The 27,590-nt window shown below is 50.3% G+C and overlaps 1 protein-coding gene across 2 annotated transcripts in view; it reads left to right on the forward strand.

Annotated features, from left to right (window-relative positions):
- The first annotated feature begins 22,539 nt into the window (after window positions 1-22,539).
- Window positions 22,540-27,590, forward strand: part of HPCAL1 (hippocalcin like 1) — a 107,242-nt gene continuing 102,191 nt past the window's right edge. For both annotated transcript variants that reach the window (XM_028099339.2, XM_088026317.1), the window contains exon 1: window positions 22,540-22,845. The gene's annotated coding sequence lies outside the window, so the exon portion shown is untranslated. The remainder of the gene's footprint in view (window positions 22,846-27,590) is intronic.

Below are 27,590 nucleotides of genomic sequence, written 5' to 3' on the forward strand. Positions count from 1 at the left end.
CAACCATAAGAGGGGGTCATGGGAACGTCCAATCTTCCGCCAGTCGGTCAGAAAGGCAGGTGACAACGAACTCAACAGGAGATTGAAGATAAGAATAGTAACAACACTCGAACAGAAAAGCGACCACTTTCTGGAAGGTAGGACGTGCAGAGAAGTGAATCCGAGGCGATATTCGGGAGGATAGACGGCGGGGGAGGGGGCCTCCGTCGGCCGCTTCTGGCAAGTGCTAGAGCCGCGGAGCACAAAATCGGACCTTTGAGAAGTCGGCTCCGCGGAGGGACGTTGCTGCAGTGGCTAAGCTGGGGGTGGAACCCTCGTGGGACAGTGTGGTCTCAGGACCCTCAGGGTCACAGAAAGACCGGGGGTGCCTGAGTGCGGCAGAGCTCCCAGGTATCGGAGCGGGGAAGCCGGCTGCAGAGACGGAGCCGAGGCGCAGGCTCTCAGCTCGGGGTTGCCATAAAGTGTGATCCGCGGCCCAGTCGGGCCACTGCTCCTCCAGCAGGGACCCAACAAGTGGCAGAGCCGGGGAGACTCCCCTTCCTCCCCCAGGAGGAGCGGCGCAGAAGCGCACCGCAGGGATCTGCTGGGTTTGGAGACTCCACACGGGGTCGGGTGCCAGAGATAGAAACGCTCGGTCACAGGCCGGGTGAGCGCGGAGAGTGGCCGGAGACCGGGGGCAAGGGAGTGACTGCTTTTCTCTGGGGGCGCACTGAGGAGCGGGGCCCCAAGTTCTCGGCTCCTCTGGGCGGAGATTGGGAGGCCACCATTTTCGCCCTGGTCCTCCAAGGCTGTACCTAGAGCTTGCAGGGAACAAAAAGCTCCTGAGAGCAAACCCGAGCAGCTTGCTTAGCCCGGACTCACAAGGGCGGGGCAATTCCGCCTCCGGCAAAGACATTTGGGAACCACAGCAACAGGCGCCTCCCCCAGAAGATCAGCACGAACAGCCAGCAAGCCAAGACCAAGTTTACTGATCAAGGAGAACGGGAGAACTCCAGCGCTAGGGGAATACTGCACATAGAATTCATGGCTTTTTTACCATAATTCATTAGTTTTTCAAAGTTAATTTTTTTAACTTTTTTTTGAATTTTTCTTTTTCCCTTTTTCAAACAACATCTTATCAATCCCTTTTTTAAAAAAACATTTTTTATTTTTCATTTTTAGAGTCATATTTTTATCCCTTCATAGTAGTTACCCTTATTTTTGGCATATATATATAAGTTGTTCTCTCTTTAAAATTTTGAGATACAATTTCTTCTAACAGATCAAAATATACCCTAAATCTCTAGTGTATGGCTTTGTTCTAGTCTCCTGCCTGATCACATTCTCTCCCTTTCTTTTTTTCTTTTTCTTTTTAAATCTTCTTCTTTCTTTTTAAAAACAACTTCTTATCTTATCAATTCCTTTTATAAAATCTTTTATAATTTTCATCTTTACAGTCATCTTCAATCCCTTCATTGTATCAACCCTTATTTTGTACATATATAAGTCTTTCTTCCTTTAAAATTTTAGCAGGCACTTTCTTCTAACAGACCAAAATATGCCCAAAAGCTAGTGTGTGGCACTGATCTATGCACTAGCCTGATCATATTTGATCATATTCTGTTTTTTGTTGTTGTTGTTTTGTTCTGTTTTTGTTTGTTTTTGTCTTTTTCTTTTTCCTTTTTTTTCCTCTTCTTTCTTTCCCTTTCTTGTCCCCTGGTTTCAGGTCTTTTCTGATTTGTATACAGTATATTTGCTAGAGACATTGTTAACCTGTTAGCATTCTGTTCTCTCATTCATCTGTTCTCCTCTGGACAAAATGAGAAGACAAAAAAAATCACCTCAGCAAAAAGAACAAGAGGTAGTACCGTCTGCCAGGGACCTACTCAATACTGACATTAGTACGATGTCGGACCTAGAGTTCAGAATCATGACTTTAAAGATACTAGCTGGACTTGAAAAAAGTGTGGAAGTTATTAGAGAAACCCTTTCTGGAGAAATAAAAGAACTAAAATCTAACCAAGTCGAAATCAGAAAGGCTATTAATGAGGTGCAATCAAAAATGGGGGCACTAACTGCTAGGATAAATGAGGCAGAAGAAAGAATCAGCGATATAGAAGACCAAATGATGGAAAATAAAGAGGCTGAGAAAAAGAGAGATAAACAACTACAGGATCACGAGGGCAGAATTCGAGAGATAAGCGATACGATAAGACTAAACAACATTAGAATAATTGGGATCCCAGAAGAAGAAGAAAGAGAGAGAGGGGCAGAAGGTATATTGGAGCAAATAATAGCAGAGAACTTGCCTAATGTGGGGAAGGAAACAGGCATCAAAATCCAGGAGGCACAGAGAACCCCTCTCAAAATCAATAAAAATATGTCAACACCTCGACATCTAATAGTAAAACTTACAAGTCTCAGAGACAAAGAGAAAATCCTGAAAGCAGCTCGGGAGAAGAGATATGTAACCTATAATGGTAGAAACATTAGATTGGCAATAGACCTATCCACAGAGACCTGGCAGGCCAGAAAGGACTGGCATGATATCTTCAGAGCACTAAACGAGAAAAATATGCAGCCAAGAATACTTTATCCAGCTAGGCTATCATTGAAAATAGAAGGAGAGATAAAAAGGTTCCAGGACAAACAAAAACTAAAGGAATTTGCAAACACAAAACCAGCCCTCCAAGAAATATTGAAAGGGGTCCTCTAAGCAAAAAGAGAGCCTAAAAGCAGCATAGATCAGAAAGGAACACAGACAATATACAGTAACAGTCACCTTACAGGCAATACAATGGCACTAAATTCATACCTTTCAATAGTTACCCTGAATGTAAATGGGCTCAATGCCCCAATCAAAAGACACAGGCTATCAGATTGGATTAAAAAACAAGACCCATCAATATGCTGTCTGCAAGAGACTCATTTTAGACCCAAAGACACCCCCAGATTGAAAGTGAGGGGGTGGAAAACCATTTACCATGCTAATGGACACCAAAAGAAAGCTGGGGTGGCAATCCTTCTATCAGAAAAATTAGATTTTAAAACAAAGACTGTAAGAAGAGATGAGGAAGGACACTAGCTCCTACTGAAAGGGTCTATCCAACAAGAAGATCTAACAATTGTAACTATCTATGCCCCTAACGTGGGAGCAGCCAATTATATAAGGCAATTAATAACAAAAGCAAAGAAATACATTGACAGCAATACAAATATAGTGGGGGACTTTAACACCCCCTAACTGAAATGGACAGATCATCTAAGCAAAAGATCAACAAGGAAATAAAGACTTTAAATGAAACACTGGACCAAATGGACTTTATAGACATATTCAGAACATTCCATCCCAAAGCAACGGAATACACATTCTTCTCTAGTGCCCATGGAACATTCTCCAGAATTGATCACATCCTAGGTCACAAATCAGGTCTCAACCGGTACCAAAAGATTGGGATCATTCCCTGCATATTTTCAGACCACAATGCTTTGAAACTAGAACTCAATCACAAGAGGAAAGTCGGAAAGAACTCAAATACATGGAGGCTAAAGAGCATCCTACTAAAGAATGAATGGGTCAACCAGGAAATTAAAGAAGAATTTAAAAAATTCATGGAAACCAATGAAAATGAAAACACAACTGTTCAAAATCTTTGGGATACAGCAAAGGCAGTCCTGAGAGGAAAGTATATAGCAATACAAGCCTTTCTCAAGAAACAAGAAAGGTCTCAAATACACAACCTAACCCTACACCTAAAGGAGCTGGAGAAAGAACAGCAAATAAAGCCCAAACCCAGCAGGAGAAGAGAAATAATAAAGATCAGAGCAGAAATCAATGAACTAGAAACCAAAAGAACAGTAGAACAGATCAACGAAACTAGGAGCTGGTTCTTTGAAAGAATTAACAAGATTGATATACCCCTGGCCAGACTTATCAAAAAGAAAAGAGAAATGATCCAAATCAACAAAATCATGAATGAAAGAGGAGAGATCACAACCAACACCAAAGAAATACAAACAATTATAAGAACATATTATGAGCAACTCTATGCCAGCAAATTAGATAACCTGGAAGAAATGGGTGCATTCCTAGAAATGTATCAACTACCAAAATTGAACCAGGAAGAAATAGAAAACCTGAACAGACCTATAGCCACCAAGGAAATTGAAGCAGTCATCAAAAATCTCCCAACAAACAAAAGCCCAGGGCCAGATGGCTTCCCAGGGGAATTCTATCAGACATTTAAAGAAGAATTAATACCTATTCTCCTGAAACTGTTCCAAAAAATAGAAATGGAAGGAAAACTTCCAAACTCATTTTATGAGGCCAGCATTACCTTGATCCCAAAACCAGACAAAGACCCCATCAAAAAGGAGAATTACAGACCAATATCCTTGATGAACATGGATGAAAATATTCTCACCAAAATACTAGCCAATAGGATCCAACAGTACATTAAAAGGATTATTCACCACGACCAAGTGGGATTTATCCCTGGGCTGCAAGGCTGGTTCAACATCCGCAAATCAATCAACATGATACAATACATTAACAAAAGAAAGAACAAGAATCATATGATCTTCTCAATAGATGCAGAAAAAGCATTTGACAAAGTACAGCATTCTTTCTTGATCAAAACTCTTCAGAGTATAGGGATAGAGGGTACATACCTCAATATCATAAAAACCATCTATGAAAAACCTACAGCCAATATCATTCTCAATGGGGAAAAGCTGAGAGCTTTTCCCCTAAGGTCAGGAACGCGGCAGGGATGTCCACTCTCACCACTGCTATTCAACATAGTATTAGAAGTCCTAGCCACAGCAATTAGACAACAAAAAGAAATCAAAGGCATCCAAATCGGCAAAGAGGAAGTCAAACTCTCACTCTTTGCAGATGATATGATACTGTATGTGGAAAACCCAAAAGACTCCACCCCAAAACTGCTAGAACTCATACAGAAATTCAGTAAAGTAGCAGGATATAAAATCAATGCACAGAAATCAGTGGCATTCCTATACACCAACAACAAGACAGAAGAGAGACAAATCAAGGAGTCGATCCCATTTACAATTGCACCCAAAACCATAAGATACCTAGGAATAAATTTAACCAAAGAGGCAAAGGATCTGTACTCAGAAAACTATAAAATACTCATGAAAGAAATTGAAGAAGACACAGAGAAATGGAAAAATGTTCCATGCTCATGGATTGGAAGAACAAACATTGTGAAGATGTCAGTGCTACCTAGAGCAATCTACACATTCAATGCAATCCCCATCAAAATACCATCCACCTTTTTCAAAGAAATGGAACAAATAATCCTAAAATTTGTATGGAAGCAGAAGAGACCCCGAATAGCCAGAGGAATATTGAAAAAGAAAAGCAAAGCTGGCGGCATCACAATTCCGGACTTCCAGCTCTATCACAAAGCTGTCATCATCAAGACAGTATGGTACTGTCACAAAAACAGACACATAGATCAATGGAAAAGAAGAGAGAGCCCAGAAATGGACCCTCAACTCTATGGTCAACTCATCTTTGACAAAGCAGGAAAGAATGTCCAATGGAAAAAAGACAGTCTCTTCAACAAATGGTGTTGGGAACATTGGACAGCCACCTGCAGAAGAATGAAACTGGACCATTTCCTTACACCACACACAAAAATAGACTCCAAATGGTTGAAAGACCTAAACGTGAGACAGGAGTCCATCAAAATCCTAAAGGAGAACACAGGCAGCAACCTCTTCGACCTCAGCCACAGCATCTTCTTCCTAGAAACATCGCCAAAGGCAAGGGAAGCCAGGGCAAAAATGAACTATTGGGATTTCATCAAGATCAAAAGCTTTTGCACAGCAAAAGAAACAGTCCACAAAACCAAAAGACAACCGACAGAATGGGAGAAAATATTTGCAAATGACATATCAGATAAAGGGCTAGTATCCAAAATCTAGAAAGAACTTAATCAAACTCAACACCCAAAGAACGAATAATCCAATCAAGAAACGGGCAGAAGACATGAAGAGACATTTTTCCAAAGACATCCAAATGGCCAACAGACACGTGAAAAAGTGTTCCACATCGCTTGGCATCAGGGAAATCCAAATCAAAACCTCAATGAGATACCACGTCACACCCGTCAGAATGGCTAAAATTAACAAGTCAGGAAACGACAGATGTTGGCGGGGATGCGGAGAAAGGGGAACCCTCCTACACTGTTGGTGGGAACGCAAGCCGGTGCAGCCACTCTGGAAAACAGTATGGAGGTTCCTCAAACAGTTGAAAATAGAGCTACCATACGATCCAGCCATTGCACTACTGGGTATTTACCACAAAGATACAAATGTAGGGATCCGAAGGGGTACGTGCACCCCAATGTTTATAGCGGTAATGTCCACAATAGCCAAACTGTGGAAAGAGCCAAGATGTCCATCGACAGATGAATGGGTAAAGAAGATGTGGTATATATACACGATGGAATATTATGCAGCCATCAAAAGGAATGAGATCTTGCCATTTGCAACGATGTGGATGGAACTGGAGGGTGTTATGCTGAGTGAAATAAGTCAATCAGAGAAAGACATGTATTATATGACCTTGCTGATATGAGGAATTCTTAATCTCAGGAAACAAACTGAGGGTTGCTGGAGTGGTGGGGGGGGTGGGAGGGATGGGGTGGCTGGGTGATAGACATTGGTAGGGTACGTGCTATGGTGAGTGCTGTGAATTGTACAAGACTGATGAATCACGGATCTGTACTTCTGAAACAAATAATGCAATATATGTTAAGAAAAAAAAAGAAGAAGAAGATAGCAGGAGGGGAAGAATGAAGGGGAGTAAGTCAGAGGGGGAGACGAACCATGAGAGACGATGGACTCTGAAAAACAAACTGAGGGTTCTAGAGGGGAGGGGGGTGGGGGGATGGGTTAGCCTGATGATGGGTATTAAAGAGGGCACATTCTGCGTGGAGCACTGGTGTTACGCACAAACAATGAATCATGGAACACTACATCAAAAACTAATGATGTAATGTATGGTGATTAACATAACAATAAAAATTATTAAAAAAAAAAAAAAAAGAAAGGCAGGTGACAGCCTGAAGGGGGTGGGGGCAGTCTGGTGGGACTGAGCCCTTAACCCGGTCTGTGTCCAGGTAGATAGTGTGGGAATTGACTTGCAGGGCACTAGGTACTGTCGAATTGCTTGATGCAGGGAATCCCCACATGTCTGGGATAGATTATTCTGAGTAGACGGAACCAAGGAGCTTCTCCTAGACACAGCCAGTTTTGGGACCAATACCGTGAGCAAGGAGTCAAATTCACCTCTGCTTCCTGCACTGTCCCTGGCTGGGTGCTGGGCCCAAAAGCGTCGCAAAGAGGGGAGGAATGAGCTGTGTCACTGGCCACCTCCACCTCCCACAGGGATGGAGCATTGGGAAGAGCCCACCCGTGCACGGTGAGGGCTCCATGGCCTTCTCCCTGAGCCTTCTCCCCCGGCACAGACCAGGGAGAGGTCTTCAGGCCCTGAATGGGTTTGGCAGAGGAGCTGGGAAAGGTAGGGAAAAGGCGGGGGGGAGGGGGTGTCCCAGCTGTGGCCTTGAAGCCAACGGAGCCTTGGGCTGCCCTCCGAGGGCCACCACTTTGCCTCTCTACACCAGCCCTCCCCCACTAACCCAGCTACCATGAGGTGTCAGCAAGCACCACCCAGCTCGGGGGCCTGTCATCAGCCCCGGCCTGCTGGCCCAGCAGCCCCCCGTCTGGCTCGCTGGTATTCTGGGCACTTCAGTGAGCGGCCACAAGTGCTGGCCTGTGGGGAGAGGTTTGTTCCTCACAGCCAGTTGCTGGACCCCCAGTCTGAAGGCCCTCTCCCAGCCCTCCCTCTATAAGAAGTTCCCCCTCCCCACTCACCCCTTCAAAATGGAGGGGCCTCTTTGGCAGGAGCAGCTCCCAGCCTGGGCAGCTATCCCCTGTCTTTCACCCTCGGTCTTCTTTATCTTTCCACGCTGAGGCCCTCGTCTCCTCTTTTTCTTTCACATCAGATCCTAAGGGCCTCGGTCCCCTCTCTACAAAGGCCAGGATGGCTTAACTTACAGATACTTCCTGGATATAAGGGAAAATATTTGCATTTTCTCCTGGGAGGTGCATTCAACCCTGAAATGGGTTGGATCCTTCTTATGCAACAAAGAAAATGAAGAGGGGGAAAAAAATCATATTTTCCACATCAAACTAGGTTGTACCTTTATTTCCTGTCTCGCGTCATTCAGATCTTTGTTGTCAGGGCCCTAACAATAAGCTGGGGACACGGAGGGGAATAAGACCAGTTCCTGCCCTCAGCTCTACTTGGGCAGAGTCCGACGTCATAGCGCAGAGGTCGTGCGGGCTGGAAGGTGGCTCTGGGCCCCAGGGACTCCCGGGCAAGGGCCGGCTGGCCCAGCAGGGAAGGCGGGGGAGGGCTCCCCCGGCCCGGCTTTAGGACCCAGGCCTGGAAGCACAGAAGCGGGAGGTGCTCCAGCCTTCAGGGGAGAAGAGCAAGCTTGTAGATGATATCACCCCTGCTACCCCTCTGGGAAGTCCTGGGACTCCCACGCCTCTGGAGCTCTCAGACCGGGTCGGTGGGGGGAGCGGGGCTGCTCGGAGCCCCCTGCCATGCTCCAGGCCCCTCTGCCATTAGGGTGCAGGGAGCTGAGGCCTGTGATGGGTTTGCTTTGTCGGAGCCTGGCACGGATGCCAGGTGGAGTACAAAGCCGCATTGTGCCCTCTGGCAGGCGCTAACGGACCCCGTGCAGGCGCTGACACCAGGGCAAGGATGCTTCCGCAGGCTCCATTAGCTGCTGAGCAGCTTCCCTTCCCCCGGAGATCTGAGTATATGGACCCCCAACACACACACACACACACACACACACACACACACACACACACACACACACGTCTGGCCTGCACTCCTTACAGCAGCCTCACACCCAGAATCTCCAGGACAAGCACCTTTCCCCACTGCCAGTCTAGGTGTCCCGATTCGGGGCTTGGAAAACACAACCACAGACCCCATGGCAGCTAGTGCCCCAAGACCGTGACCTCCAGGACCTATTCCGTCCCAGCTGCACTAACCTTTGCAAGCTTGCCCGTGACACAGAGCGCTCCCTGCAGGTGGACTCGTTCAAGCCCCACCATGCCCACGAGAGGAAGGGCCACGCTGCCGTCAAAGCCGCCTCCTGAAGCTGGACACGGGCAGGAGCGAGGTCTCTGCCTCGGGGCACGTGGCAGAAGCAGGAATTTATATTTGAGTTTGAACTTCAGTCAGTGACCTGCGGTCCATGGCTTTTCCTTTGCCACCACCGTGCCTCCCCTCTTGCAAGAAGAGAAACTTGGGGAGTGCCTTCCCTGGGCAGGAATGGAACAGACACACAGAGAGGCACCACGGGGTACTGAAGGACTGTAAGGAGGGGGTACAAAGTGCTGGGAGCCACACACACCCCTGCGGGGACCCAGGCGCCCAGGAGGAGGGTTCTCAGGGACCGGGGCAGGAGGGGCTGCCTGGATTGGCCACAGCAGGAGCAACTCTGCAGACGTAAGAGAGCAAGGCACCTGCAGACGAGGGACAGGACCTTCAGGGCGGAGGTCACGGTTACTTAATTCCTGAATCAGCTCGGGAGTAATGCTGAGACCTAATCCCTACTTCCCAGAAATTGCAAACCCAGACTCAGAGAGGTTGTGCAACACGCCCGAAGCTACCCAGCTGCAAATGGTTTATTGGACGCTGAAGTCTGACCTCTGGTCCAGGGCTCGCATCCCCGAAACACAGGCCCCAGGCCCTAGAAAGCACATGAGCTCTCCGCTGACTGGCTGGCTGGAGGAAGTGGCCAGGCTCTCTGCAGGAAGCCAGCCTGCTGTGCTGAGTCACTCTGGCCCCTGGCTGGTATGGGGCAGAAGGAAGGTGGCTGCCCAGCCTCCCCGTGGGTCCTGTCCAGCTGTGTACAAGCCAACCCACTCACCACTGAGGGGCCTGGGGAGGCCTGCCCCGGCCTGAACTGCTGCGTGTTTGCTGGGCAGGGGCTGCTGTGTGCTGCTCAGGGAGACCCCCTCAGCGTGCTCTCAGGATGGGGGGGGTACACGCAGGTAACCAGTTCCTGCAGAGGCACACCCAGGAACTGGAGGCACAGGCCGGAGGATCTGGGGGCCACTTGTGCTGGCTGCCAGAGAGGTGCTTAGGGAAGTGACATTGAGTTTTGAGACAAATTCTGAAGGGTGAAAGGTGCTTGATAAGGAGAGAATGTGGGGGGACCGCTTTCCCAGCCCGGAGGTGTGCCAGGCAGAAAGAATTCCAGGGTGGGCCTGTGCCGACTGGCCTTCAGGGGAGCAAGGGAGAGAGGAGGCCCATTTTCTGGCTCTCAGGGCCTTTCAGACTGTGGTGGGCCCTGAATTCTCAGCTGACTCCACTCTTGTCAGCTTCTGGGTGGGCTCTGAGCAAGGAAGGCTGGTGGGGCTCTGGGCAGGATCCAGAGCTGGAAAAGTCTGCAATGTTTTATTGTCTTTACTGAGCTCAGAAGACAGAAGGCCTTGGGTGCCAATCCCATGGGAGGGTTCCTACCCCCCGCAATACGGTCTTCCCTGAATGTAAAGCTCTGATGGGGAGTCCTTTCTGGAGAGTAGGCCTACCAGGGCAGGGAGATGCCAGGCCTCACCTGCCTCTCCACTGCCAGGCCCTGGCCTTCACTTGTGTCTGCTGTCAGTCGGGGCAGTCAGGCCTGGGGCTGCAGAGGGTCAGTGAGCACAGGTCCCCGCTCCCTCTGAGCTGGGGCATTCTCTCTGACACCTAGGAAGGTGGTAGAAGCCAGAACAGCCCCTGAATCCAAACCAACAAACCACCCTCACCCACCCACCCCGAGCAGAGCCTGGCATCCTTCCAGCTGACCCAGCACACTGGTAGCCCACAGCCCCGAAAAGAGAAACAAGACGAGATGCTTTACTGCCTGCAAAGCTTTCAAGTTCCTTTTCTTGCTGGTGTCTTGCCCACCCCTACTTGAAGACAGTGATGGGGGAAAGCTTCTGCCCTGGGCTTTGGGGCAAAACAAAGGAAGGGGGGGCACAGTGTGGGTAGGACCAGCTGTGGGCTGGGTGGGGTCCAGAGCCCCGGTTTCTCAGCCGGAACTGTCATTGGCATGGAGAGGGGCCTGGGTACTCTTGTCCAACTCCACCTGTAACTGACGTGGGCGGAACATTCCAGACCCAGACTCCCTGGAGCCACCTCCTGCAAGCCTCTAGACCATCTGCCCAGGATGGCTGCCTGAGATGTTCCTACTGGTATCTCAGAGCTGGGGGTTCTCTCGGCACCCGGTCTGAATCCAGGGACAGTGGGCCTAGAAGGGGCCATCTACTCCCCAAGCCAAAACGCAGGATTGCGCTCCGCCAGCCCAGGTGAGGCCTAAAGATAAAGCCTGGCCCACCAAGCCTCTGGGGCTCCAAGCAGCTTTCCCCAGGAGGATAAATGAACTTAGGTTACTTCTTTGTTTTACTTTCCAGGAGGTGGGGAGGGCAGGCAGGGAGACTGGGCTCTCTGGCTCTGTTCTTCTAGTGCAGAAGGGAGAAGGGGTGACCAAGCCTGGGTCCCAAGTTCGTGAATTCAGCCAGTTGGTGACAGCCTGCCTCTGGCATAGCCTGTCCAGGCCCTGCGTATAGAAATGAATATTTAAGAAAAGTCCTGCCCCCAGGGAGCTCACAGTTTGGTGGTGGAGACAGGCAGATACTGAGCTTGTGACCACAGTGGGACAGACTCCCAGAGAAGCAGGACAAGCAGAGGGTAGGCTTCCACAGAGCAAGGACCAGGGCAAGGAGAGTGAGGCCCTCACCTTACACTCAGAATGTAAACGGGTACCAAAAACTCAGTCCTCAAGACAATTCCATTTTAATGTCATGTTTTTTAAACTCAGCATTGATGTACAAAAAATCCCTGATGAACAAAATATCAAAAACTTAAACAGCAACAGGCTGTTGCTTCTTGTACGAACCTGCATTCTTGAGCAATGGGAACAAGTGTGTCTACTCTACCCAAGGTCATGGCCATGTGGCCTTCTTGTCCCCTGGACAGATTTGACAGTGGCCGAGAGAATTGATAATGGCCTGTGCACAGACTGGGCGACTCGGGGCATTCCACATAGCCATGGCTTTGGAGTGTAGAGCCTCTCTTCCCATTTGGATTCAGAAATGGGAGGAACTGGGATAAGTGTATGGAGGGGTGCACACTTCCCTTCAGCCCAAGACTGTGCTGTGGCTCAGGACGCCTGAGGAGCTTCTAAAAGCTAAATATGTTTCTCGGTGGAGGAGGGGTGGGGAGTGCCTCGGGCAGAGGGCACAGCGTGGGCAAAGGCCTGGAGGCAGGAATGTTATTCAGGTGACCACCAAGAGGATACAGGAAAATGAAATCTTCTTTTTTTTATAGCAGCTTTATTGAGATATAATTCACAGAGTATGCAATTCACCCATTTAAGTGCATAATTCAATGATTTCTGTATGTTCACAGAGCTGTGCATCACCATGACCAATTTTAGAACATGTTCGTCACCCCAAAAAGAAACCCATCCCCTTTAGCAGATAACCCCCGATTGTACTCTGATCACTGCCTCCGGCCCTAGGAAACCATGAGTTTACTAAGAAAATAAAGTGATTTTTACTTTGGATGTTCGATCTTTGCAGATCCTGAACCTGTCTCCGTGGTATAGAGATCCATGCTAACATTTGGATCTTGCGCCTTCACTGGGAGAGCCCCAAGACCTCCACATGGTCAATTTTCTAGCTTGATCCTTTCCGTTTTAAGCATGCAAAATATGTTTTTTTTATTTCAACCACTTCATCTAAGTGAAGACTGGGTCCCTGTCATCTGGGGCCATTTTAATCCCAGACTTCCTGTCTCTGGACTACCTAAAAAAAATTTTTTTTAATCAAGTTTATTGAGTTACAATTTACTTAAAATGCACCCATTTTAAGTGTACCATTCATTGGGGCTTGACAAATGTATGCCTGCGCAACCACCATCCAAACCAAGATGTAGAATATTTCCATCACTCCCCAAAGTTTTCTGCCCCCCTCTACATTCCATCCCTGCTCCCCTGGCCCTCCATACATCTGCCTCAGGTACCACCTTCCTGCGTTTTGTCCTATAGAATAGTTTTGCCCCGGGCTGCTCTTAAAACGAGGAAGAACTAAATGTCTATCTTGCTGAAGTCAATATTTTGGGGGCCTTTATGATTTGCAGCTGATTCTAATGCAGAAGTGACTATAGATATATTACATGCAGCCTCAAAGAGAGGCTCCTAAACACACTGTAATACTGTCTTAACTGTTGTTAGATCTCCCATATCTTAGATTGTTCCCTAGGAAACAGATTTGGAGATGAGATTTTTCGAACTGAAGGTTTATTAGGTAGTGCCCTTGGGCACACACCTCTGCAGGAAGGAAGGACCACAGGGTGAGGGCAACTGCCCCAGAGCCTCAGCCGTCCCCACAGGGAGCTCTGAGGCCAAGGTAGACCTTCAGAGATGTCCTGGGCTAGGTCCCCAAGTTACCAGTTATTGGATGGGGACTGGACCTGGGGAGCAGGGAACCTGAGGCCAGGCAGCTCTTTTCACTTAATGGCAATTTCCAGGGAGGAATCAGCCAAGAGCCACCAGCAGCCACCACTCCCAGCAGCTGAGCGTTACGTGTCTCGGCTCTGATGGGGAATCTGGGAAGCATGTCACTGTAGCGGTGACACCATGTCCTCAGGGGTTACTTAGCTGTGTGGGAGCAGCCTGTACCTGCCTTTGGAAGCCTCATGCCATTGACAGGGCAGATGCCCGGCTCTGTGGGTCCTGAAGCTCTGTCCCTCCTGCTTTCCTTCTGTACAGAGTCCCCTCCCACCTGGGAAGCTGTGGTGTCAGATGCGTTGTCTACCCGTCTCTCCAGCTGACCCTTGGTGGGCTGTCTTTCCACACACTGACTTTGGCAATGCCTCCCCGTGTCCTGACGCTTCCTTATTTTGAGCTTCACGGTGACATCACTGACCCTGCTCCAAAGACGTGAAATTTAACATCCTTCTGAGCTACTGGCATTTCTCCGCTCTGAGGACGGCTCACTGCTTTCCATGCCTCTGCCTCACTTTACCAACCAAGGCTGAGGCTTCTATGGAATTCAGGACCTGGGCTGCACAGCAACCTTCTCGTCCATGGCAAGAGCTCTTCCCTCTGCTTGGTTTGAGGGCTATGTTCCCAAAGGTTGGGGTTCCTGGCACTCTGCCTTTTACATTTGCTGGGCATTACCATAAATTAGAATCCAGACTTCGCAACAGACAAAACAAAGGAGAAGGGATACTGTTTGTATTACTTTTCTTTTTATGAGAAATATTGTAAAACACAAATATAGGGACTAATATATCATACACATACATTTCTGCAACAGAGTTGCTATCGGAACAGACTGGCTTCATATTTTTAGAAATAATGCATGTCAGGTGCAGTCGATTAGTCTCATCGCGCCCTGTTCCAGAAGCAATCATTAACAGCAATCCGTGGGCTGTCCTTCAGTCCACGTTGATACTTTTGCTATATTTGTATACATTTATACAAATGTACATTGTATTGTCGCATACACATACCATTCTGTTTCCATTCCTTTTTTTGAATTCAATGCTTTTTTTGAAGATCTCTCCGTGTTGATTCAGACATATCTAGTTGATGGATTTTACTACCATTTATAGTAAAACCGTCGTATGAATATAAGGTGCTTTGTTCACTCCTTTCCCCCATGCAAGACATTGAGACTACTTTTCACTCCTCCTATGTTGCTATGTGTTCTCCCACATGGCTTTTTGGCTTATATATGCACAGAAGTTTTCTTGGGGTGGGTAACTGGAGGGGCAATTGTTGGGCTGAAGGGTATTTGTCTCTCCATCTTTGCCAGATATTGGCAAATTGTTCTCCAAAGAGACTGTTGCCATTTACGCTCCCCCCTCAGATGTCTCTTTCCCCACATCCCCTTCATTACTTTGTAGCAATTATGAAGAGTGCTGCTATCAACATCCATGCCCAAGTTGTGGGGTGGATATATATTTTCCATTCTCTTGGGTATACACCTGGGAGTCGAACTGCCAGGTCACATGGTAAATTCTATGTTTTAACTTGTGGAAGAACTGCCAGACTGTTCTCCACAGCTAGCACACCATTTTGTATTACTACTGGCCATGAACGTGGGTGGGTTCCAGCTTCTCCAAATCCCCACCGACATTCACTGTTCCTCTTTTTGATTATAAAAACGCTAGTGTGTGTGAAGTAATCTCAAAGAGTTTTTGCTTTGTATTTCCCTGATAACTAATAACGTTGGTCATCTTTTCATGTGCTTTTTGGCTTGTGTATATCTTCCTTAGATAGATGTCTATCCAAATCCCTTTCCATTTTTAAATTGGGTCATTTGTCTTTTTATTGTTGAGTTGGAAGAGTTCATTATATACATGCCATAGAAGTTCCTTATTAGATATACAGTTTGCAAATATTTTCTCCCTTTCTGTGGGTTGTCTTTTCATTTTCTTGATGATACCCTTTGAAGCACCAAAGTTTTCAATTTTGTCAGCTTTTCCTTTGATTGCCTGTACTTTTGCTGTCATACCTAAGAAGCCATTGCCTGACCCAAGGTCCCAAAGATTTATGCTTGTGTTTTCTTCCAGGTATTATAGCTTTAGTCTTCAGTCTTATGTTTAGGTCTTTGATCCATTTGGAGTTAAACTTTTGTAAATGGTGTGAGGTAGGGGTCCAGCTTCATTCTTCAACAGGTGACCATCTGTGACCATCCAGTTGTTTCCAACATCACTTGTTGGAAAGACTATTCTTTCTCCCAATGAATCGTTTTGGCACACTTGTCAAAAAGCAATTGATTACAAATGTCAGGGTTTTTTCTGGACTTTCAGTTTTATTCCATATATATATATACATATATATATATACACACACATATATGTATATATATACATACCCTTATGCCAGTACCATACTCTCTTGATTACTGTAGCTTTGTTGTAATGATATAGCTTTCCCAGATGTAAATTATAAAGCACATTTCATCTGCCTCAGAAGACTGCCTAGCCCAGTGGTTCTCAAAGTGTGGGCTCCTGACCAGCAGCATCGTCATCACTGGTAATTTGTTAGAAAGGCAAATTCTCAGGCAACACCCCAGACTTTGTGAATCATTAACTCTGGGGGTGGGGCTTAGCAATGTGTTTTTGCAAGCTCTTCAGGGGATTCCTATGTACACTATAGATGGGGATCCATTGCTCTATATCTGCAACATCTAGATGACAGCCACCGGTCACATATGGCTGTTAAGCACTTGAATTGTGCTAGCCCGAACTGAGATGTGCTAGAAATATAGAGCACACACTGAATGTCAAAGACTTAATATGAAAAAAAGGATGCAAAATACCTTTTCATAATTTTTAGAGTGATTACATGTTGAAGTAAGAACATTTCCTCTATGTTGAATTAAAACATGTATCATTAAAATTTATTTTTTTATTTTTTTATTTTTTTTTAAAGATTTTATTTATTTGACAGAGAGAGATAGCGAGAGCAGGAACACAAGCAGGGGGAGTGGGAGAGGGAGAAGCAGGCTTCCCGCGGAGCAGGGAGCCCGATGTGGGACTCGATTCCAGGAACCTGGGATCATGACCTGAGCCGAAGGCAGACGCTTAACGACTGAGCCACCCAGGCGCCCTCATTAAAATTAATTTTGCCTGTGTCTTTTTACACTTAAAAATGTGCCTGCAGATGTGGGTCACATTTTCTTTCTGTTGGAATGTGGACAGTTGGCTAGAAGGTGAAATGAGAGACTTCTACTCCACATTAGCCACTGAACTGTTTCGGGCAGACACGCACCTACTGTCCTGCTCAGGGCATGTACCAATTTCTCAGGCTCCAGGAGCTCTATTTCCCAGAAGAGAAGCCATCAGGAGCAGAGCTAGAAAGGCAAGCCGCCTTTTCTGGTTCAGACTGGTTGGGAAAAGCGGTCAAAGCCACTGTTTGTGTTTGGCTTTGGGTTTTGTGCTTGAGCAGGAGTGTGACACAGCCAAACAGACTCTTGGATGCTTCCTTCATGGCTCACCAGCATGGAAAGGATGTCGGGCTGGGTGTGCCGCGCCCCGGGCTGGGGGCTTGGCTTGACATACGGGGGCCTGGCAGGTTGCTGCTGTGGTGTGCCCCGCCTACCCTGGGTCATCGTGCAGGACATGGACACAGGCCCCCGTCCATCCAGCCTGTGCAAACCAGCGAGGTACACCTGTCCCAGGGGCCCTAGTCCGGTGCACCGTGAGCACTCCTTATGGAGCTGCGACTTCAAGATCAGCACTAGAGGCCCCCAGCAGGTGCTTCAACAGGGTCCCAGGCCACTTCTCAAATCCTTGGTGCACCTGACCCTCTCCCCCCGCCCTGGTCACCTGTGGGCAGCGCTGTCCTGAGGAAACAAGCTCCCAGAGGTTAGGTGTCTTGTTCGGGTGACACAGCTAGAACATGTCAGAACTGGGACTAGAACCCGGCTCTCCTGAGATTCAACGGGATGCTTTCCTCTATACATTTGTACTGAGTCTGTCAGCCTTTGGTAATGCTGCTGATGATGCTGAAGGTAATGTCCAAATCACTTATCCAGTATCTATCATGCCATAGGCCCTTTACATGCACTGCCCCTTTTAGTCCGAGGGAGACACAAATAGCCACATTTTACATATTAGGAAATCGGAACCCTGGATTAGGGCTCAGTTGGAATTGCTGAAGGGAATGTTCTGGACCCGCTAAAGGAGAAGGAGGGAGGAGGGGGGAGGGAAGGAGGAAGGGAGTTATTCCCAAGATCCCCATGCCCGTGACTGCCAGAGCCAGACCTGCCTCTAGGCCTGCCTGCCCCAGAACCCCACTCACTTTCCCCTGCACCTCAGCAGCGTACCTTGGGTGATGTTGAGAGACAGCCCAGCTCCTGAGCCCTCACCGGCAAGCCAGGCTCCCCTCCACACCCTCACCCTCTTCCTCGGAGAGCAGGGGCAAGTGGGCGATGCACTGCTCAAGGAACAAAACAAGGTCCTGAAAGCCCCTGGTCCTGAGAACTGGGTCCTGGGGCCCAGCCTTGAGTCTTGAGGGGGGCACCTGGGCAGATGGGGTGGGAAACAGATGAGAAGATATATTGGCATGTCTTAGCTTGCACCACCATAACAAAATCCTGAGACCAAGAGGCTTATAGCAGACATTTCTCTCTCACAGCTCCAGAGGCTGGAAGTCCAAGACCAAGGTGTTGGCAGATTCAGAATCTGGTGAGGGCTCCTTTCCCAGCTTGCACATGGCTGCCTTCTCGCTGTGTCCTCACATGGCCTCTGTGGAGAGAGGAAGAGATCTCATTCCCTCTTCCTCTTCTTATAAAGGCACCAGCCCTATTGGATGAGGATCCCACCCTTATGACCCCATTAACCTTAATTGCTTCCTAAAGGCCCTCTCTCCAAATCCAGGCACACTGGGTGTGTTAGGGCTGCAATGTATGCCTTTCGGAGGGACACGATTCAGTCCATAGCAGGGGGTTGCTCTAGGAGAAGGGGCACTCTAGTTTATCTTGATCCCTCGGAGCTTGCAAGGGGGAAGGCGGAAGGGAGATCTATCCGAATGTGCCTCTGAGTCACACTCCCCAGGTGAGCATGGGTCATAGCACCTGCTTCAGGGGCCTTCATGAACACTGGTGGACGTCAGGGAGAGGCAAGGTGGCCTCATCATCCAATTTCCCCACCTCTGATCCATACTGACCCGAGGCAGGATCCAGTGATCCCAGCGAGTCTTGCTATTGGTGTCACCAGCTCTGTTTCCTCTGGTTTGAGCTTCTGGGGTCAGGGAGGGTGTGGGCAGCCAGACGTGCTGCATCCAGCCTAAGGGAGCATGGCCCACTGAATTCCCAGCCGCCACCCTTCTCCCTTCTGTAGTTACAATAGCACAGAGGACCAGAGTCAAAAGAGGACCTGGAGACAAGTGGGCCTTCACTTCCTCAAGCATTCAGGAGCAGGGGTCTGTGAGCTAGAACCAGGTTTATTGGAAAGAAACTCCTTAGTAGGATACACACTCAAATTCATCAAAGAACTACAAATAATTGTTTTCTTTAATAGGACTTTTTCCAAAGCCAGTGTGGGCCCAGCGCAGTGATATTGAATCTGGTTTTTCGACCTGGCTGCCATTGATGCTAATACACGTCCTTGGTCATTTCCTTTCTCCAAGTGTAAGTGTTTTCATCTGTAAGACATGGGGATAATCTCATTGGAAATAGAACTGCTTCAAAAACAGTAAGGTCATAAAACTAAGTCAGATATGATTATTATTATTTTTTAAAAGATTTTATTTTATTTTTTTTTTATTTTGAGACAGAGAGAGAGCACAAGCAGGGGGAGTGGGAGAGGGAGAAGCAGACTCCCCACTGAGCAGGGAGCCCGATGCGGGGACTCGATCCCAGGACCCTGCGATCATGACCTGAGCCGAAGGCAGATGCTTCACCGACTGAGCCACCCAGGCGCCCTAAGTCAGTTATTATTAAGAATAATGAGACTCATTCCTGACTTAAAGTGTTTACAGCCAGGGTATGGAAGACAAATTGTATATACAGCAGGCCACCTGTTATGTTGAATTGTTCCCCCATAAAGATGTTGAAGTCCTAATCTCTGGTACCTGTGAAGATGACCTTATTTGGAAACAGTGTTTTTGCACCTGATCAAGGTCATTAGAATGGGCTCTAATCCAATATGACTGGTGTCCTTACGCAGAGGGGAAATTTGGACACAGAGGCAGACACACACAGACGAAAGATGAAGGAAGACATAGGGAGAACACAGCCATCTATAAGCCAAGAAGCACCTGACAGAAATCAGGGGTTGAAACCTGAACAGATTCCCCCTCAGGTCCCTCAGAAGGAACCAAACTTGCTGACACGTTGAGCTTGGACTTCCCAGCCTCCAGAACTCCGAGACAATAAATGTCTCGGTTTGAGCCAGCCTGCCTGTGGTACTTTGTTACGGCGGCCCCAGTAAACTAACAACACCGTACCCTGAATTTGCTTTTTGCTTTGCTCTAGGTTATTAAATTCAAAAGTACTTATTGAGTAACTACTACATGCCCTGCGAGAACAAAAGGAAGAGATCAGGCTGTATCTCACCTGAGGGAGACACTCCTCCTTTAGAAGTTCAGGGAAGGGAGAAGTGCCCGAGAGCTGAGATGTCAGAGGGCGAGGTGAAATCGGAACCGAGCCCTGAGGGATAGGTAGGTTCCAGATGGGTGGGAGAGGCCTGCGGAGGCAAAGGCCCCAAGGTCCACTGATAGGTGGGGTCCAGGACTGCCTCAGTCCAGCTCTGTACTCTCCCTGAGCTTCCTTACCCTCCACCAGCCTCACCCTGGGTCTCCCATACTTTCCCCTCCTCCTCATCTTTCAAGGCCCAGGGACACGGCCACCTGCTCTGTGAGCCGTTCCTCTCCCCACGAGCTGATTTTGCAGGGGGTCACAGCTAGCTAGAGCTCAGTCCTCGATGACGGTGATTATCATGCTCTATGTGGATGTCTATCTGTTGTCCTGTGACTGAACTGGGGAGACCTGTGCTCTGAGTCTGTGGCAGAGACATCATGATGTGTTCACCAACAAGACGGTTTTCCCCTGGGCCCAGAGGAAGGCTGTAATTCCTGGACCCCTTGCAGCCAGGTAGTGACACGTGACTAATTCTGGTCCTTAAATATGGACCCATGTGATGTGTGCCTCCTCCAGGCCTGGCTCCCAATGACCCCTTTCCCCCCCTCTTCGCCCCCCCCCCAGCACTATCTCCTCCCTTGTTGCTGGCTGGAAGGCAAGGGGCCAGCGATGTCCTCAGAAACCCTGAAGGAAGAATCTCGAGATGGAAGAGGCTGGAGTTCCTGAGCGCCTGTGAGGAGTCTTCCCAGTGCCCTCCGACCTAGCACCGGACTGCAGCCTGAGTGAGAGGTGGGTCTTATGTGTGACCACAGCAGAACATAACCTATGCCAGTTAACCCAGTATCTGCAGTCACCCAGGCCGACGGGCCTGGGCTTGACACGTGGCTAGGGGCTTCTCACCTGTAACCCCACCCTCTGTGCAGACAGATGACAGGGAAGCTGCTCAGTGACCCTGGCCCCTGGTCTGCTGAGAAGGAAAGATGCTGGCCCTGGGTACCAGAGCCACTCCGTGTGACATCACCTCAGCCCCTTACCGCTGATGCTCACAGTCATTATTGCATTTAATCCCCACAGCAGGGCTGCCTAGGAGACTAACTCCCTCCGGGGTTGGTTTCGCCATTCGCTTGCTGAGAGAGGGGTCTGGGCTCTCAGACCACCTGGCCTGCCAGCCCAGCTATTCCCCCCCAAGCCGCCCACCAGCATTCCTCTCAGCAGCCTCCCGTGTAGTGGGAGTTCACTCCCGGTGTTTTTGTGGAGGAGGATTTGCAGGAGGATTTGAGTTTTCCCCTAGAGACGCCAGAAAGACAGTCTGTCTCAGGCTAACGCTATCGCCCAGCTCCACAACCAGGGCTGTTTCTGTGGTTACCTTTCTTTGGGGATGTTTGGGGTGGGTGGTGGTGGTAGTGGTGGGTGTGTGTATATATTTGCTTTTTCCAGGGCCCAGATTTTCCAAGAGTTACTGGGGTGAGGGGCTCTGGGAAGCACAGTCCCTTTTTCCTTCGCTCTCAGGCAGGTGCGTTCAGAGGGGGACAGAGGAAGTCCATGGGAAACACAGGGTTGTCTCTCCCTGACTCCCAGGCCGCCTGTCCCTGGGAGCGAGATGTCCACCAAGTCCCTTCCTCAGCAGAGACTAAAGACCCACAGCATGTCAGGGAGGGAGGGGCCCGAAGGAGCCCGCCCCTCCTCCCGTCCATCTTATAGGTGGGGAAACCAAGCCCGCGGGAGTCTCAGGGACTTGCCCAAATCGCCCAGAACTGGCAAAGGCAACCAGAACTGGAACTCAGGTGTCCTTCCTCCCGGTCCTCGGCTCCTTCCCAGAGAGAGGCGAGGGAAGGCCTCTGGTATCTGCTCAGGGGACTGGCGGTGAGGGTGCCAGAGGGCCCCGGGAGACGGCCTGGGGCGACTCCGGCCTCTTCCCTTTCTGGGCCACCCGGGCCTCACTTCCTGCAGAGGACCGGGGAGGCGGGGGAGTGGGCGCGGAGCCGGCCCCTCCCGGTGCCGCCTCCCCGCCTCTCCCACACCAGCAGGCCAGAGGCCAAGGGTTAGGGAGGCGGAACCGGTGCGCGGCTTCGCTCCTGCGCCGAAATCCACCCGGGACTGGGAGCGGGTCAGGGCCTAGACTGGGCGGAGAGTGCACTACAGAGCAAGTGAGGGGCCCGGCTTGGAAGACTCGGAGGCCCGGCACCTAAGGGCCAGCAAGGGGCGTGGCTGGGGACAGGGGCGCGACCCAAGCAGGGTGGGCGGGCGGGGCCAAGTGTGGGGGCGTGGCCGGGCGGGGGCGGGTCCGCAGGAAACTTGAGCGCCAGCCCCGGCCGCACGCCCCGCCCCCGGCCCCCGCCTCCGGGTCCCGCCTTCGAGTCCCTTCCTTCCCGGCGCTGGCAGGCGGGCCGCGGCGACTGCAGGCGGCGGACGGGCGGACCGGCGGATGGGCGGGCGTCTCCAGCTCGCTCCCTCCCTCGCTGCCGGCTTCCTTTTGTTTTTCTGGGAGGCGATGAGCGCAGGGCCGGCGCGGAGGCTGCGGGCGCACGGAGGCCCGCGCTCCTAGCCACCCTTCCCGGCCTCGGCGCGCTAGTCCCAGGCAGCGGCCCGCGCCCGCCCCAGCGCCAGCCGCGCGGAACTTGGGCTGGGGAAGCCGGCGGACCGCGTCCTGCGCCGGAGCAGGTAGGGCAACCGGGGGGCGGCTGTCTGCGGAGAGTGCAGGCGTGTGCACCGGTGTGAGCTGCGACCGGGCTCTCTGCGTGTGTGTGTGCGCGCGCGCGCGCGCGTGTGTGTGTTGGGGGTGCCTGTGTTTGTCTGCGTGGTGGAGTTGTGGGTGACCGCGGACGGTGGTGTGTCCCTGGAATGGCGTGTCCTCGTGGGGATCCGTGTGTACAGTGGGTGTGTAATGTTTTGGGGTTGCGTTTGTGGAATTGTGTGTCCGGGCACAGTTGCTGGTGGGGACGGCTGGCGGGGCGGGTGGCTGGTGTGAGCGGCTGCGCGTGGGGCGCGGGTGGCGGGGTGGGCGTGGGCGGTCCAGCCCTGTGTGCGGAGCCCTCTGTCTCCCGCCGGCCGGCGCAGTGCGGAGCTCCAGGGGCTCCGCGGACAGCTGGGATCCAAAGGAGCTAGCGCGGGCCTCTGGGGCAGCCTGGGCTAGCCCCGCTGGGGGGCAGGTCCGCGAGGCCCACGTGGGTGGCAGGTGCGCTCCCGCCAGGGTAGGGGGCTGGCGCGGCGGCCATCTGCGCCCTCCTTACTAGGCCGAGGGGCGACGGACAGAGCCTTGATCCGGAGTTAGGAGCCCTGGCCTCGCCGTGACCCGCACTGCGACCTGGGCCAGACACGCCACCTTCTCTGGTTGAGGTTTGCTTCTCTATCAAATGGGGACAGTCCTCCCTAGGGGTCTGCCATGACATTTAAAATGAGAACGCACTAGAGATAGCTCTTGGCCCGGTGCTTGGCACATAGTAGGTGCTAAGTTAATTGAATTAGTGTCTCTCATTTTTTAATCCTTTTTTTCCCTTTATCGTGGGTGGGGCTATTACATCCTCTGCCCCCCGCGCGTGTTTTGTGCCTCTCTCACGGCCCTAACTTAACTGCGAAGCACCGAGATTCGAGAAAGTTTAGGCTGCCGGGTGCGCCGCCTGCTCGCCGCACCTCCCGGGCGGCGCCGCCTCGAGTGTGCAGGAGCGCGCAGCGCCCAGCCATGAAGGTTCCCGCGCCCGAGCTGGGGGTCCCTCTCCTGGCCGACTGCGGCGGCTGCTGGAGTCGGGAGCCTTTTTGTTCAACAAGTGCCTAGTCCCCGGGCTTGCAGCTTGCAGAGTCTGACAGCCAGGGCGTGAAAGTGGCGCTCCCCGCAGAGACGGACCTCGGGCTCCCAGGGCATCCCGGCCGGGCCTGGTCAAGCTGAAGGCCATCTCCTTTACTCCCGACAGCACCGAGTCCCCCTAGAGGAGGGTGTTTGCCAGGACCGCAAGTGCTGCCTTGGGCCTCGGCGTTGGACACCCTCCGACCCCTCCCCCCACACATCCAACCGCGTCTCTCTTGGATCAGCCTTAAGCAGGAGCCCGAGGGCGCGTGGGATCCTTCCTCCTAGTCCTACCCCTTAATTTTTAAAATATTTAGTTTGAAGCCTACTACTACGTAACACTGAACTGCAGTGAACGTGCACACCCTCTAACCACGGTTCACTCTCAGGGAGAGTCCTGCCAACCGCAGCATAGCGCTTGCTAGACCCGGCAGGGCCAGCTGGCCCCGGCCGCCCTGCTGCCTTCTGCCAGAGCTGGTGATTCCTTCCCTCCATCGCTGTGGTTTCTTTCTTCCTCTCAGGACCCTTCCCAGTCAGAAAAACAAATAACCTTTCAGGAAGGGAGCAGCCAACCTCATGGTGCATGACGCTCTCAAAATGGAGTGTCAGCATGGAATGGGCACGGGGCCCATTTTGGGGATCATCAGCTGGGCTGTGCGTAGGTATGGGATGTGTTTCCCGGGATCACCTGGTCCCGGTGGGTGTGCTCAGGGAAGCTGGAATCCTTTGCAGGCTTTTATGAAACGGGAGCAGAAGGCTCTTGCTTGGTCTGTCTTCTGACAGCCCCGAGTGCTGAGGTCTCAGTGGTGATGGCAGGCCAGGGGACTTGGATAAGCTAAGTTTTCATCCGATTTGGTGTCAGGGGCACACTCAGAATGAAACCTGCTTTTTCTGTTGCATAAGATGATTTTATATCCTGGAGGAGAAAAGGGATTTTCATCTGAATCCTACTGTCTTTCCCATAATCAGATTGAATAATACTGAAGGAAAAAAAAAATCAGGCTGGCTTTCTCAGCTCAGAAGACAGACCAAAAGCTGGGCTGTTTGTTGTTGGGGTGGCTGTTTTGTATTTTCCTGCTTAAAACCAGCCCTTTGTCTCAAGCAAACCAGTGTTTTGGCCCTAGATCTATTTCTGTTTCACTTTTGAGAGCGCCTGTAATTACTGAGCTCTTGAGGCTTTATTGGATAATGTGCCGGAGGGAAGGCCCAGGGGCTCTGCCTCTCACTTGCCGTGGGATGTGGTGCATTTTTAGCCTTGCCTTCTCCCTTTGGGTTCCACTTGGGTGCTTTTTGTAAGGTGAAAAATAGATGTCAACGTGCGATAATAATTCGGGACACCCGGCATTGGGAATCAGATGCCTGGAAGCGCAGACTTATGGAGAAACAGTAGGTCAAACCGCCAGAAGAACAGATTTGCCCAAACCCTAGCCGGTGATCCATTCGTTTCCAATAAGCCCTCTAGAGGGAAACTCTAAGAGATATAAAGGAGCTTGGACTAATTCCTTCAGAATTTTATCTTAATGCCCCTTTTGGGCCACTGGGCTGTGCAGAATTAGAAATACAAGCTGTTGAGTGACAAGGAGTGGACTTGCCCTCGCGCACAGTCCCCATCCGGGGCCTCCTGCTTACAGAGCTCTCTCTCTACCTGGGGCTGCTCTGGAGTTTCATCTGGTAAAGCAGTAGTGCTTTCCAGGGGCCTCAGACCCACTGCCTTTGGGGCTCCATGTGCACAGTTCCAAGGGTTGCCTTTTCCCATAAAAATACCCTATTAAACGTTCGTGTATTAGGCAGTTTGTCTCCCCCTTATGCCTATTGTCCTTTCCCCCAACTTATCCTGGGACCTTGTATAGCCAGCCACTCATAAGTGGTAAAGTGCCCAGGTCACTTAGGGACCGGTGTTAATCCTGGAGACTACTAAGGAGCCCCAGAGTTATTTGGCACCACAGAGTAAGCTATTTTGCAGCTGAAATTTTATCTAGATCAGGATCAGGTTTGTGTTAGAATTTAGCATGCCAGCAAGCCCTAAACCAAGCTTGTTTGTTATGGGATAATGCTTCCAATTTGTGAGTCGCCAGCCCGGGCTTGATGGGGGATTATGTGTATTTTGCTAGTTTGTCAGCCCCGGATGTCATTGTGTTTGTGGAAGGAGGGCAGTTATAAACCTTAATCGCGCTCCCTCTACTGTGGGATTCACCATTCTCCCACGGTCTCATTGGGTTTCTTTGGTGTGTTCATGCCCACACGTAAGGCTGTGCATCTCCTGTGGCTCTTGCCCTCTTCCCTTTGGGTTGAGTTTCTAATGAGGGAATGATAGGTGATAGCAAATGATATGGAGATAGCAAAGCAGGCTTAGGTAGGGGCTGTCTCGGTGACTCTTGCACCATGGGGAAAAATATTTCTTTCAAATCACTTTCCACCAAAAAAAAAAAAAAGTTGGAATCTAGTGGCATGGGTTTTCATGTAACTTCCGGTAATCAATACGGTTTGACAGGTGAACATTTCTTAGGCACTGATGAGCAAGGTGCAAGTCTAAAGAATTTTTTTTTTTTTTTATCATCAGGAAAGCACAGTAAATCCTTTAACAGAGCCCTGCCTTGGCCATGTCCTTTCAAGTATAATTGAATTGCAGAGGCAAAGCTTCGTATCTCTGCATTTATGAGGCATGACTAACTAAAGACACTTTCGGAGAGATCCCAGGCTCCTCCTGTTGTTGCAGCCTTCCCCTGCTGGCTGCAGGTGTGCAAAGATGTCTTCTCGGGGCTCTTTTCATTTACCTTTTTTTTTTTTTAAAGATTTTATTTATTTATTTGAGAGAGTGAGAGTGTGCATGAGGGGGGGTGAAGAGCAGAGGGAGAGGGAGAAGCAGACTCCCTGCTGAGCAGGGAGCCCGATGCGGGGCTCCATCCCAGGACCCCGAGATCACGACCTGAGCTGAAGGCAGCTGCTTAACCGACTGAGCCACCCAGGCGCCCCTTCATTTACCTTTATAAGCCAACCGCACCCCCGCACCTGCTAATCCAGCAGCTGTGTTTTCCGGATATCTGTTGCTTTTCAGCTCTTGAGGGGTGTGGCTCAGGTTGGCAGCAAGCCAGGAGACGGGTCGGGGTGCTGGCGTCAGTCCCACCTGCCTCACTCGACGAGAAGTTTCTGAGGAGCGAGTGATGGGTCTGTGACTCTTGGCTAAGAAACACTCAGGATAGTTCAATTTGTACTCCGTGGATAAAGCTGCCATGATTCTGCAGACAGGAAGGAGGCTTCGGGGGTGTGCATGGTTCTCGTGCAAGTCTCCCTCGATTGCCTCAGTACCCTGTTGCCCCAGCTGAAATCTTCCCTGTGCCTCTTTCGGCCAGGGAGGTCCCTTAGTCAGGCACATTCTAAGTGCTCTCCTTTCACCTGGGCTCACGTCTGTGCATTGGCAGGTGAGCAAACCTGAGCTCTCCCCATGCTCAGACCCAACGTGCGGGCTCCACCTGCTCCACATCAAAGCAGAGCCCAGAACGTCCGTCCTTCCACCCCCAAGCGGGTCCGTCTACTTGTTGTAGTGAATGCCTCTTGCCTACTCGTTCATTCCAGCTAGAAACCTCAGGAGTGTTTCTGGGCTCTTTCCCTTTCTTCGTCTGTCTGG

This window comes from Eumetopias jubatus, unplaced genomic scaffold (assembly GCF_037043125.1).
Source record: "Eumetopias jubatus isolate StellerSeaLion01/CBP00866 unplaced genomic scaffold, mEumJub1_p1.0 scaffold_9, whole genome shotgun sequence".
Lineage (NCBI taxonomy): Eukaryota > Metazoa > Chordata > Mammalia > Carnivora > Otariidae > Eumetopias > Eumetopias jubatus.